Source organism: Danio rerio, chromosome 8, assembly GCF_049306965.1.
Source record: "Danio rerio strain Tuebingen ecotype United States chromosome 8, GRCz12tu, whole genome shotgun sequence".
Classification (NCBI taxonomy): Eukaryota; Metazoa; Chordata; class Actinopteri; order Cypriniformes; family Danionidae; genus Danio; species Danio rerio.
The window spans coordinates 39,609,425-39,622,530 of NC_133183.1; positions in this window are offsets into that span (position 1 = coordinate 39,609,425).

A 13,106-nucleotide genomic window follows, 5' to 3' on the forward strand; every position below is an offset into this window, starting at 1 on the left:
CACACACGTTATAAAACAATAGTCTACTGCTAACATTGCATTCTACATACAGTGTCCTCATAAACCATGAGTAAACACACAGATTTATTAAAACAATATCCTACTGCTAAGTCACATCCAATAGACATACTTGGTCCTCAAAAACCATGACAAAACACACAGGACTGCTACACTGCATTTAGCAGAAATATGAAACTGTTATTTTAGCACTTAAAGGGATGATTCACCCAAAAACGAACATTTACTCACTAACAATTTACCCTCAAGGGTTCCAAACCTTTACGTGTTTATTTCTTCTGATAAAAAACAAAAACAAGACATTTGGTGGAAGAAAATCTGTAATCATTGACTTTCATGGTAGAAAACAAAAAAAGATGGAAACCTGTAATCATTCACTCCCATATTATTTGTAAGTATTTTCTTTTGTCTTTAACAGAATAAATAACCCCAAAAAGGTTTGAGACAATTAAAGGGTGAGCAAATGATGACACAATTGTACTTTTTGGGAGAACTATCCCTTTAAGGAGTGTCAAATTAGCATGACAAAATAATTAACAAACCTCTGTAGAAGACAACTCTGTTTGTGTTGGTTAAAGCCACAGGCTCATGGAGGCGCTGAAAGAGAGAAGCAAAGAAAGATGAAGAAAACATTAAAAGCTTTAAGTCTCGCATAACAAACCATGTCCTCATAAACCATGAATAAACAGATTTAACAAAACAATAGCCTACTGCTAAGTCACATTCAGTAGACATACTTGGTCCTCATAAACCATGAGCAAACACACAGATATTAAAACAATAGCCTATTGATAGGTCAGCAAACTTGACATTGTTTCTCTTGATATCTCAATATTGTAAGCTATAAAAAAAAAAGCTTTAAATATTAGTAATATTTGTTATTTCTCAAATGTGGTAAAAAACAATATTATTATAATATGTAGGCCTAGTAATGGTTAAAATGCTCAATTTTGCATAGATCTGGCATGTTAAACTTTAAATTGGTCTTTAATGCACAGGACAGAGATGACATCAGAATACAAATTCAAAATTCTGAAGATGAGTGTTAGATGTATGCTTGCACTCTCTTATGGTCCACATGCAAATAGATCATTTTCACTGGTATAACCAGGCATTTGTCATCATCAGATTTCAACTTGCATTATTTTCATCATTTAACAACAGTAGTTTATACTGCCACTGTGTAAACGTTTAATCTTACACATAATACTCACCGTGTGAATAGAGGCTAATCTAAAGAAAAAACTTTGAATTGTTATATTGCGATTCTCAATATAATAATGTATCGCTACACCCATATTAAATGTATTATTATATAAAAATAACTGCACAGATACAGGAACAATAAGAAAATATCTCTTCAGGTCAACATTTAAAAGACAATTATATAGACAAACCTCTTTGAAGCTCACTCTGTTCAGAATTCAAAGATAATGGCTCATGAAGAGACTGAAAAACATAATCAAAACACAGAAAATAAAGCTAAAACAACTCAAGTGTGTGCTAAACAGACATTATTAAACATTATATTTAATACTACATACGGTTCAAAATATGCCAATTTTTAAAATAAAATCCAATATACCCTACCTTTGCTTTTTCATGTTTGTTACAGGAGAGAAGGTCAACTCCTCCACATGACACACTCTAAAATTACAATTGTATGTTGTGATATCGTGCAGAACAATGTTTTAAAATTAAACACAAGGTACTTTTTTTTTATACAAGATTAAAATTGTAACTCTGCCAAATAAAAACAGTTCTGTCAACACATGAACACTGACTCCACAGAGTATGCATCACAAACTTTTCTGGACAAACAGTGAAAACTGATACAGAAGAAACTAAATCATTGAAAAAATTCATTATGTTGGTTTAATAGTGCACAAAAAGTACACTGTACAGGAAACTGGCCCAAAACAATTATCTAATACTTTACTATTTGATAGTGTCAGGCCCGGATTAAGAACTCAAGAGGTCTGTATTAAAAAAAATAAGAATAGAATACATTTTTTTCAAAACAAATCTATAATATATTGCCCACATTTTTTAAATAAATTATATATATATATATAGTCTACAAAGATTTAACTTATTTTTTAAGAAAATGAAAATTTTCTTATGAAAATGAAAATTGATGGTATAAGTACACTTGTTCAAGTTAACTGAAGCAGTACTAAAATATATATTTTAAAAGGTATTTATTACTATTCTCCACTGTGCTTTGCGAGAGCGCTTACTGAACAGCACGTTCGTTGACAAGACTGCCCAGGCACGAATGCAATGTGAGTGCAGGCCGTAGGGGGAGACGGAAGGGGGGAAAAGCATGCTTCAGCCTGGTTCATGGCAACTGTACAGTGCGAGTACGCCCTCAGACACACGATGAATCCAGTCTGCACTGCCATTAGCATCCTCCACCTGGTTAATGCTAGCTTGCACATAACATTACCATAACGTCTTCTATACTCTCATTCTCCTCATCATGGGTCTGTTTGAAGGAGTGAATACATGAAACATGCCTCAATAAAGATGCACCCTCTCCTCTTTTTCTCTTGTGATTGCCAAATCCACTTGTTCACTCATTTTGATCTACGGCAAATACTACACTTCAGTCCGCTCAATTCAGTGCAGGTTATTTCAAAACTTACAAGCACTTCACCAATTAAAGCATGCTGTTTAGTTAAAAAAAGTAAAGAAGGAAAGGAAAAAATCTGCATGCTTTTTATACATGGTGACATTTTCTGACAATTTAAATACAATGATAATAATAATATATGATAGGGGTGTAACGATTTATCGTTGTACGATTTATTGCGATGCAAAAATGTCTCGATATGCATCGTGGCGTTATGACGATATGATTACGATATGACGTCCGTTTTCTCTTATTAGTTGAGCTGTTTGCACGTGAGCTACGTTCCACCTGCTGTCGCACGTGAGTTCAGATTGCAGCAGCAGTAATGTTAGCAAACCAAGATGAGTGGAGTTGAAATAGAGGATGGCCCATCCTCTCAAAATCAGACGTCTGGCAACATTTCGGTTGTACAGTAATTGCTTTAGACTCGTCCGCTTTTTGATACGCATACTGGGTCACACATCCTAAGTTTTAAAGTCTTCACAGTGATTTACATACTTTGCACAGCGACAGGGATACCTCCTAATGGTGTTGAAAGAGTCACATACTGTATTTATAAGGTACAATTCACCCTAAAATATCATTCTGTCTTCATATGATGTATTGGCGGCCGCAAAATCACACATGACATGAGCTGACCGTGAGCTGTTACTACAAAGGGCGGACTATGATAGACGCGTGCGTATGGCAAGCCGTTTTAACATTTAAACCTTTGATCTGACTATCCATAAATATATTTAGAGATATCTCTAATTATATTTTGACTAGTCATAATTATAATTCGACTAGTCAAAATATAATTAGAGATATCTCTAAATGAATTTAATTAAATATGAATTACATATATTTATGGATAGTCAGAACAAAGGTTTAAATGCTAAAACGGCTTGCCATACGCGCGCGTCTGCTTCAGTGAACAGAACCTGCAGGTTGTGACTAATAAAGTAGTAAACAACATTCAGTTTGTGGAACAGAGTGATCTTTCAGGAGCAGCGTGGGAAGTTTGAACAGCACTTAGCAGTGTAAATGAAACCGAAAACGTACACATTATTTAAACAATCATATCGATTTTAGAGTTATGATTACGACGAGCTAACCCTTTAAAGCTAAATTTGAGTACAGAGGTACACAAAAATGCACGTCAACATGATACACTTGATAGCGCCGACATCAGCGACGCCGAAGAAATAAGGCTCGTTTGACTTGGCCAAAATCTGCGCAGAATGGATCACCGGTGATCACCGCAAGATGCATGCCGGTTAGAAATGTGTCCGCCTTGCCTTCGCCTCGCTCTGATGTCACGCTGACGTGCGCCAAAAAACTCTCGCGATCGTGAGGCGGGTACCTCGGATAGAGCAGTTGGCCGCAGTTGCTCTCAAAAGACTGCGTTACCAAAAGCATGATGGGAAACGACTGGCTGACGACACAGCTTAATGCTGATTGGATGAGACTGACACATTACACTTTATTATCTTGTTTTACTAAGGTTTATACCTGGATTTGTTGAATACTTTTTTTTTGTTTTTTCGTTGATAATTTTAAAAAAAGTCATAAAGAGCATAACATATGGTTATTTATTTAGATTTACACACAAACAAAAACAAAACACATCTTTGTAAAACATAACGTGACCTATGTAATATAACTAAATGTTACTAATAAATCATTAGGATGTGTGTGTGTATTTCTCTCTCAGTTCTAAGTCCTGTTTGTTGTCATTTTCACTTTTTGTATGTTTGTGTGAATTTTGTATTGTAATTTTTATGCAGCATTATTCCATTAAAGTCAATCCAATATATACATATATTCAGAAATACAAAGATAATCAGACTGTTTTGTCATTATGCCTTATCTTTGTGTGGTTTCATATGAGAAGTGAAAAGGGTGTAGTAAACAAGACACACACACACATATGTATATATATATATATGTATGTGAAGTCAAAAGTCATGTTTATTAGACCAAGAATATTTTGATAGTTTTTCCTACAGTCTAATAGTTTTTATTCTGGAGAAAGTCTTGGGCTGTTTATTTTAGTCTGGCTGGAGTAAAAGCAGTTTATATAGACCTAATAAGCTTGTCAATATAATTAACCCCCTAAGAATTTATTTGTCAAACAAACATTTGTCATGACTTGTCACTCAAAAGCATCTTGCTATGGCTACTTCATTTATAATGTAGCCAAATTAGGTTTCTTGAAAGTTTTCTTGCTGTATAAGCTGTTTATTTTGTTATTCTTTTAATGTTTGTTGAATATACAGAATTATATTTTTAATACACCCTTTTAGTTAATGAGCTGTTCATCTTCTGTAATTCTGACCATCTTTATGTAAAAACAGTGATATTTCTATTGCATCCACTCCCATATTAAAAATACTATAGTAATGTATACTGTTGTGCTTTTGAACCATGTTATAAAATAGCCTATTTAAATTTTATATTTCTGGTATCACAACAACTATAAACACAACACAATACTGAATAAACATGTTCAAAAATGCTATAATATTTACTATAAATCACCATAGTATTTTTTCATGAGGTCATTCGTCTGCGATAAAAAACGCGAACGAGATCTCCGCCACTGGTGACGTTTCCAGGTGGCTTAACAGCGAGATTCGGCAGGTGTCCGACTTCTGATGTAATTTTTGAGCCCTCCTCTTACTGCGCACGCCTGCTCTCGTTTACAATGCAGTCAAGGCGAGGCGCACCTCAAACGAGCCTATAGTAAACCTGCCTAAACTGCTAAAAAGAGTCACGACTGTCCTGTGTAATGATAAGACGGCCACCCTGTCACTCATGCCCAACATGAAGACAGCCATCCATAAAAACCTCTCAGACAGATACACATAAGTTCAGGATTATCTTATAGAACTGCTGATTACCTGAAAATGTAGATTTTTTTTTGCACACACAAAAAACGCAAGTGACCAAGCAAAGCCTTAAGCTCTCACTGTTAAATTCAATTGAATAGAAAGCTTATTTTTTTGCACCTTTACTTAAATTGTTCCTTAATTTTGTCTCTGTCATTTCAATAATATTTTTTAAGAAGTTTTTAAATTGTTTTATTTTCCAGAGACAGGCCTGTTTAATATATTTTCTAAAAGAAGGTTCCGTTTAACAAGTTGAAACAAAAGAAATACATAAAAAATAGTTTACTTGGTAAAATTTGCATTTCAGTTAAATTTTCAATTTTTATTCCAAATATCGTGATACATATCGAATCGTGAACACTATATCGTGATACACATCGTATCGTGAGCTGAGTGTATCGTTACACCCCTAATATATGATATTGACTATTTGCTAAGAGGAAATGCCTAGTTTCTAAAAAAAATGTTTTTAAAGAGAGGGAGGCAACCTTTATTAAGACATGTGCAACCTATTAAATGCTCTTCAACAGAGCCATGAGGTAGGAGAATATGGGTGAAGTAGCGCTAGTTGTGGCAAATGATAATCGACAGGCTAACCAGGGTTTGGGAAAGGGCGACTAATAGTGGTGTAACGGATCCAAAATCTGCAGTTCGGATCACTCTACGTTTTTTGAGTTATGGATCGGACCACTTTTTGGATCAGCAAAAAAGGGAGGAGACAATTTGCTTTCCATTTATACAAAAATGTTACTGCATAAAACATTGCTTTTAACAAACAGAAAATAGAACCTGTAATTTTAATAAAAACAAAAAATCAGGAAATAACCAGCTAAAAAAAAGTATTCAATATGAAATATGATCTTTGCTACTGTTGCTGATAATGCAAAATATATAGAAATCTTGCACAACATATATTTATCTTCAATTAATGATTCAACAATTCACACATAAAACTTCATGTTTCATTATACTGTAGGTGTATTATATTTGAAAACCTATTCAATTACATAGTTTTGATGTTTGTTTGTCGCCATCTGTTGGTTACACAATGTAGTTGCTTTCACCAGCATCTTGTTTCATTAAACAGTGATTTTATTCTTACCATAATGAATGCATTAATGCAGGCTAAACAAACAGTGACAAAAAAACACCTTAATAGCCAAAAGCATTTATGTAGGTATGGAACAAAATCAATGCCTAAAGTCTTGAATTAAAAAGCTTGTTGAATATCACAAACTGAAAAAAATAATACACCGTATTAACAAGTTCTTGCATTTTAATGACTTGAATTCCAGGGTTTGTATTTTTAGGTCCTGAAATTTAACATATCTGTTTATTTAAGCTGTGAATATTTCAACGAAAAATATTTCAAACACGTTTTCATACTTAAAAATTCAATAATTCATATTCAATTTTCAGATTTCACTTAAAAAATATTCAATACCCTTTAAAAATACGATGTATAATATTCAAAAGGTCATTTTCAGTTCATTTTATTTCAGTTCTAATATTCGCTTCCATAAATTCAGTGGATCAAATTCGACTGATAAAATTCAACTTTACATCCGGGAACTGCAGGAGAAGCAATAGATTGCAGATTGAAGATCGCCAGCTGCTCTAGCTTTCACCAGCAGGTGGAGATGGAATAATGTAAGATTTTTAACCCAGTAAACAGGCGAGAAAAAGGCTAATAGAGGCAAAAAAGTAGCATTTAATTTTAATATCAATGCCTTGGACATTATAAATAATAAAAAGTATGAGTAAAATGAGTAAATGAGGTTTTAGTCATCTATATTTGCCCTTATGTAACGGAAGCCAGCTGGTGATCGCGTAAAGCTCACTCCTCGGATCCAGGGACAGACGTTCTGCAATCTTATCGGAGCTTGTCTCCCATGCTGGCTCGTTACCTGCTCGGACCGGTGCGGTTACTTGCACATAAACCGTCTTTTGATGAATATGATGTTAAACATTGTCTATCTTTATTGACTCTTTCTTCCATAGACGCGAAGTATTATATTGACAGCTAAAGAATATAAACGTAAGAGAAACAGGAGAGGAAATATTATAATAATAATACAAAATAGATAAACATTGACAGGGCTAAGAACAATTACGAACAAAGATTTTCAAAACCAGAGAGATTTTATCAGGATGTCACAAAACAGTTTACTTGGAACTGTTAAACAGTGTTCAGGTATGATTTAAGGTTGGTTATGGATGGGGCGTCTAATTTAAAATAATTTAATACAATGTGTGAATGCATTAAAGGAGCGTCTTCAGTTATTATTTAAACGCAGCTATGTCAGGATTGGGATAGGTTATAATTTCATTATTTAAATTATGATTGTTATTATTATTATTTTATGACATGTATTTGGGCTATTGCGCTTAAATAAGTCATCCGTGATTCTAAATTAATATTTCTATTTATCCTTTTTAGCTATCACTTTGCTATCGTCTTTCTCTTCTTTTTTTTCGAATTTTTGGGGTTCTGCCACGGTTAAACGTTTGCAAAATGTCTTTAGTTTGTCCAGATTATCTTTTCCTCTAAAATAGAGACAAAGCAGAAGGAAAATGAATGAATTGATGAATGAATGAAATGATTGACGTTTTTATGCATGTGCGGTGCGGCTTGCTCACGACAAAGTCGAACGAGTGGCCGCGAGCTCCGGTGGCCGGTCAGAGCCAGCGCCGCATATCAAACTGGTTAAGAGATGCTGGATGGCTGCCAATATATGATAGGAATTCTTCCAAAGTTTCAGATGATATCTGGGCTTGTGCATAATAATGTAAAATGAAAGTGAAAGTCATGACATTTGGCCAAGCACAAGAATAGCCTACAAGAGTGTTTCGATTATTATATTTATCATGGCATATGTCATGCTTGGGCTTATATGAATAACACCTCGCTGTTTACCATTTCCGAAAGTGGAGCTGATGTCTGCGTGAAATTGCTTGTATAATTGTAAAAAGAGTGATGAATATTAATGGATTTCTTATATCTGTCATTTCTGATAATATAATTGATTAGTGTGAGATTATGAGTTTCCAACACATCAAAAATGCATCCAGAATCCTAAACAACTTTGTCAAGCAAAAATTATGATTTTATAAGCTACTGATTTTTTTTTTAAGAAAAAAGAAACTATTAGCTACCCTAGCAATTGTTTATTTAAATATGATCATCTCAAAATATAAAATAAAAACATAATGGTTTGACTTTGTGAAATCATAAAACACACTTGCAGAAAAGAGTTAATAAAATAAATGAGCAAATACATTCTCTACAGTGGATGGCGATTAAAGCTCAGTAATACCCCATGAGGATGAACATTGAGCTGCTTTGCAGGAACCCCTCAACCACGCATGTCAAACCACGCATTCTAAACATTAATCTTATGAAACTAGCTGAAGTGACAACTATATTAAATTTAAACCAGTTTAAATAAGTTTATATGTTTAATAACTGCAAAAAAGATAAACTTTGCTAATCATAAAATACAAACGGTCGCTGCAAAGTTATAAATAACGGTTTTCTCATTTAATAAAAACTAATTAAAGTCAGTTATAACTGCCTATTATCAAACCATAGGCGACTCATTTTATTACTTATCATTGGCTGCGACGTTGCCACTTTTGCGTTAATACCTTTTTCTCGCCTATAGGCTACATAACAATAAAACAATAATCTGGACAAACTAAGACATTTTGCAAACGTTTAACCATGGCAGAACCCCAAAAACTAGAAAAAAGAAGAGAAAGACAGGCAGAGTGATAAAAAGGATAAATAGAAATATTAATTTAGAATTACAGATGACTTATTTAAGCGCAATAGCCCAAATAAATGTCATACAATAATAATATTAACAATCATAATAATAATTTAAATGATGAAAATGTATAACCTATCCCAATCCTGACATAGCTGCGTTTAAACAGCGCAAACATTACTCCTTATAGTTATGCCATATTAGACGGTTCTGTGTGAATAACTGAAGACGCTCCTTTAATGCATTCGCACATTATATTAAATTATTTTAAATTAGACGCCCCATCCATAACCAACCTTAAATCATACCTGAACACTGTTTAACAGTTCCAAGTAAACTGTTTTGTGACATCCTGATAAAATCTCTCTGGTTTTGAAAATCTTTGTTCGTAATTGTTCTTAGCCCTGTCAATGTTTATCTATTTTGTATTATTATTATAATATTTCCTCTCCTGTTTCTCTTACGTTTATATTCTTTAGCTGTCAATATAATACTTCGCGTCTATGGAAGAAAGAGTCAATAAAGATAGACAATGTTTAACATCATATTCATCAAAAGACGGTTTATGTGCAAGTAACCGCACCGGTCCGAGCAGGTAACGAGCCAGCATGGGAGACAAGCTCCGATAAGATTGCAGAACGTCTGTCCCTGGATCCGAGGAGTGAGCTTTACGCGATCACCAGCTGGCTTCCGTTACATAAGGGCAAATATAGATGACTAAAACCTCATTTACTCATTTTACTCATACTTTTTATTATTTATAATGTCCAAGGCATTGATATCAAAATTAAATGCTACTTTTTTGCCTCTATTAGCCTTTTTCTCGCCTGTTTACTGGGTTAAAAATCTTACATTATTCCATCTCCACCTGCTGGTGAAAGCTAGAGCAGCTGGCGATCTTCAATCTGCAATCTATTGCTTCTCCTGCAGTTCCCGGATGTAATGTTGAATTTTATCAGTCGAATTTGATCCACTGAATTTATGGAAGCGAATATTAGAACTGAAATAAAATGAACTGAAAATGACCTTTTGAATATTATACATCGTATTTTTAAAGGGTATTGAATATTTTTTAAGTGAAATCTGAAAATTGAATATGAATTATTAAATTTTTAAGTATGAAAACGTGTTTGAAATATTTTTCGTTGAAATATTCACAGCTTAAATAAACAGATATGTTAAAATTCAGGACCTAAAAATACAAACCCTGGAATTCAAGTCATTAAAATGCAAGAACTTGTTAATACGGTGTATTATTTTTTTCAGTTTGTGATATTCAACAAGCTTTTTAATTCAAGACTTTAGGCATTGATTTTGTTCCATATGTAGGTCCCACAACGTCATCATTATATTTTACAGGGAAGCCAAAATGCTTTCATTCATGCAATTTGAATGACACGGGAGGCGATCTCTCTGCGATTGTTATAAATGTTGGATTAACCTACAAGTTCAAAAAAAGTTATTAATCTACGGGTCACGCGCATTCCGAACCGTGGGTTGTGATCCGTATCGATCACGGATCAACAGTGATCCGTTACACCCCTAGTGACTAACGTCACAAATAAATAAATACAAATGAATTCTATTAAGATGTTGCTAACATTTGAAAATAACTTTATTATATATTTAAAATACCTATTTAGAGAAATAAGATAAACATCATCAAAACACACGAGGCACTTGTGACTTTATTTAACATTTGCATTATTTTAATTTTTTTTTAAATGTTTCCTAAAAATAAATGTATTTCCCATCTGATATCCAATGGGGAGAAAAAAAATAAGAATAAGTTCAGCAGACGGTATATTAGAACTCGAGTTGATGATCAATCGCGTCAAAACATGTTGCTGTGCATTACAAGCTACACCACTGGCGCTATTTAGTTATGTTGTCTCTGTCGGTCAGACATCACTTGTCTGACAAAATTTGTGTAAATGGCTTATTCCATCAATGTGTGTTATTAACCATTGGTTAATCAGGCCCTGGATAGTGTACAATCTTTAATAGTTTTAACTTTTCACTAATATGGAAATCATTAATATTAGCATTTTTTAGACTCTTAAATTAAACATTAACATTTTAAAGTGTGGTTTTCAATTAGGACATTTCTTTTTATTATTATTATTATTTAAATGTTATTTGTTGACATTTATAATGTCTTGTCATCAAATCATCATTCATGACTTAATTTTTTTGTGTTAAATTAAACTCCTTTTTGCATCTTAACATTTTATACACTATGCTTATAATGAAACAATAACTGGGGACTACCTGCAGTAAGAAAAAACATGTACAAAACTTTGGTACCTTTGATGTCACTGATGTACCTCCACGTAAGCATGTCTTTATCCTTCCCCAACCTCACATGATGAGCAGCATCTTTCAAAGGATTTAATCCTCTGCTTTGACTCTTACCACCATTCATTCACTGTTAAAATATTATATAAGGTTAAACTTCACAGTTTATAATATCAATACAATACCACATATGCAAAGCAGTATTAATATATGTGACGTAGTGTAAAATTCTCTAAAGAAGACCAAAACAGAAAATAGTAATATAGTTATCAAATTTCATAATACAGTTATCACATTTCAAACCATTTAACAAAATATAAGTTAGTAGTGCACTATTTTGACAATTTGATCAAATAAAGTTATTTAACTTGGGTAAGTTAACCTCTTTTCATAATAAAAGTTCATTTATTCAAATGTACAGTTTAACTGAACACAAGTTTATCACAAAAAAACATTAGAAAAAATAAAACCACACATTTACATTACTAAATTCAAACATTTTGTTCAATCATGCTTAATAATTCAAGTTTAGTAAATTGTTTCTACGTCATATTTATGTTTAATATACCTTGTTACCATGTTATTTATACCATATTCGAATGGTCATTGCTTCTCACATAAAAGTATGTGAAGAAAAAAAATCACAGTTACATAGTGCATCTATCATAACGTTACATCTCATGGAATCAGACGGCGAATTGTTTACCGCGGAGGAGTGAGCTCTACCCGGTTCTGGGTTAAATCGACACCGGCGCTTCCGAGCCAGATACAGGCCGAGTGCGTGCTATTATTAGCAAATACACATTTTGAAGAACTACTTCTGATGCTGCCATTACAAACACCTATTTCTAACGTTTATTTGTTCTCATCTTCTGTTCCCAGTCACTAATTATTATTGTCTAAAACAGTACGCGCCGGATATAAATATATAAATAAACTTGCTATTTTGAATAACAAGTGGAATAATACAGTACATATAATAATAAATAATTGATAGATTAGATTAGTAAATAGATTACATTGCGACTGCTGCAATTTGCGCTTTAATGTTTAGCTGGTCAACTGTATGGTATGGAAATGTTACATACCTACTATATGAACCCGTCTCATACAGCTGCCATTGCAAGGCTCAGACACTTTGTAGAGAGGAATTTAACACAACTGCCTCTAGGAGTCGCCAATGGAAATAAAACAGACACGCACAAAAAATGTGCGTACGCCTGCCAGAAAGCTGCCGTGAAGCTGCGCACATTCCCACGTTCAGTTCATCGTTAGTAAATCCAAACGTGAGCGATTCTGAGCGTGAAACCTGGCGTACGCAAAGTTTTTGTGCGAACGCAGCGTTGATACATGAGGCCCCAGATCTACACACACATTACCGTTTTTTAGTCAAAGTAAGGACCAGTTCTACACACACATTACCAGTTTTTAGGCAACGTGGGGATCAGATCAGCACCCTTACTAATATTAAATTTTAAACCTCAATCAAGTAATTTGACAGTAAACTGCTTT